General features: G+C 42.1%; 1 pseudogene; it reads right to left on the bottom strand.

Moving 5' to 3' along the window:
* Positions 1-358: 358 nt before the first annotated feature.
* LOC118649551 lies at positions 359-1389 on the bottom strand (annotated as a pseudogene).
* Between the last annotated feature and the right edge of the window lie 794 nt (positions 1390-2183).

Genomic DNA, 2183 nt, shown 5'->3' with positions numbered 1-2183 from the left:
TAAATTCTATAATTATAAATAAATGTTAATAGGATTTATCTTTTTCTAAGATAGGTACTTTGATAATCAAATATATTGTTGTAGTCCAGCCCCAGCAGGTCCAGGGGTTCCCAAAGGTGTGGACGGAGTCGGCAAAGAAGGAAGGACACGGAGACAGTGTTCAGATGATCAGCATAGCCAGGTTCTCTAGCCAGGTTCTCCAGCCAGGTTCTCCCTTTATTCTCCTGTTACATCTGTATTTATGCCATTTGATTTTAATCCTACCCATTCTATTCCAAATGTTAGGGCATTTGTTATCTCCATTCCAAGGTCACTATTCTACTGTAAGGTTAAAAAACAAAAACGCCCTAAAATATTCTTATAGCTGCTGTGGGAGTAGATCTTAGTCCTTCCACATAGAGAGATGACTTCATATTTGCAGGAGGCTCTTTGGACTAAACCTAAACTGAGTCCATTACTCATTTCCTCTCTGGCTCTTCTTGTGGCTTTTCTTAGATCTTTCAGGAGATTTTGAGTGGCTCCTGTGTCTATGACTATGGTGATGACCGAGGGACTTGGAGCGGGATCTGTGCCGTCTATCTCAGGACCTGCTGCGGTGATGTCTTGGACTCTTGCTCCAATGCTTCTCTCAGTGAGAGGAAGGGCTCCTCCGTTTTGGCGACCGACTTGGCCTTCTGGGAGACCAGCTTCTACTTCTCCTGTAGCGCAGTGTGGGAGAGCGATGGGGCTTGTCCAAGTCTCGGTAGCTTCTCGGTGATCAGGTGATGGTACTCTCTCCAACTTCTCATCCTCTTCTTCCTCTTCTTCAATGGACTCCACATCATCCATGTCCTCCTCTAGAGCGCTAACCTGAAGCTCCAACTGCTCAGCTTCCTCTAGCACATAGCGTTTCTGCAGACGAGGCAGAATGATATCACAGACTCTCTCACTGTGTAATAGTTCATCAACGAACTCATCTACGTGCATCAGTTCAAACTCTCCATTTCGGTTCTGGCTCTTAATTTTTCTATAATCATTTTACAGAGGCTCCAAATATTTGTAGCAATCAATTGCAGTGCCTGTCAGCCTCATATAAAGTGTTCCCAACATGCGTACACACTTGAAATCTTCATTTTTTATAAACTCAACAATGATATCCTTCTCTGGTTGAATCTGAAACATCTTCAAGGTCAAACACAGAAAGGGAGTTGGCTTTATGTTGCCACCATAGACGCCACTGACAAACCCTAACTCCATGGTTTTATCAACTACAAGTTCAGCCGTAAGGCCAAAGCACTCCTCTTTCCAGTACTTGGACTCAAAGATTCGAGTCCGAATGATCTTCTCCACCAGATCCTGCATGTTGGTGCCGTGAATGCTGTGGACATCCTTCACCATGCTGTTCGCCATTTTAGATTGCTTTCAGTTCTATTTCCGTTGGGTCCTTTAGTGTGTCAGATCCCGGTTAAATACACACAAAACAGATACGAAGAAAGATGGAGGAAGTCTCCTTTAAATAGCTGACGTTACCAGCTTGAAATCGGAAATGCTGCAGCACAAGAAACTTCCTGCTGCGATAGAATCAAGAATAGCCAGGTTCTCTCTCTATTCTCCTGTTACATCTGTATTTATACCATTTGATTTTAATCCTATCCATTCTATTCCAAAGGTTAGGGCTTTTATCTCCATTTCAAGGTCACTACTCTTCTTTTCTGTTAAGCTACAAGGAAGTAACTGAAGGAGATTATCCTAAGTAAAGATTATTTAACTTAAGCGTGATTGTTCATAGTTAAGGTGATTAACTACCCGCCTGGTACTTAGTTAAGGGGTTTTACTGATTTATTCCCTTACTTAGTCCTGTTAATCCCTAACTCCAGGGAAAAATCCCCACCTAGGGAAACAACCTTTCTCAGGGAGATGGCCTTGGTTAGAACACATAGCGCTAAGAAGGGGAGCAAACATATTAAGAACAGTATGCCAGGTCCCTTGAAACATATGCTGTGCAGATGTTTCTTCCCTGCAGTGACTGTGTCAAGCAATAAGGATGGACAGGCCTCTGGCAATATATCTGATATTTTATCAGTTCTTTTATTTTTATTCTTATTTTTAAAAATATATTTTTATTAATTTCAGAGAGGAAGGGAAGAGAGAGAGAGAGAAAGATCAATGATGAGAGAGAATCATTGATTGGCTGTCCCCTACTG

Source organism: Myotis myotis, unplaced genomic scaffold (genome assembly GCF_014108235.1).
Source record: "Myotis myotis isolate mMyoMyo1 unplaced genomic scaffold, mMyoMyo1.p scaffold_m19_p_3, whole genome shotgun sequence".
Taxonomy (NCBI): domain Eukaryota; kingdom Metazoa; phylum Chordata; class Mammalia; order Chiroptera; family Vespertilionidae; genus Myotis; species Myotis myotis.
Note: the sequence above shows the minus strand (reverse complement) of the source record. Positions and strands in the feature narration are given on the sequence as shown.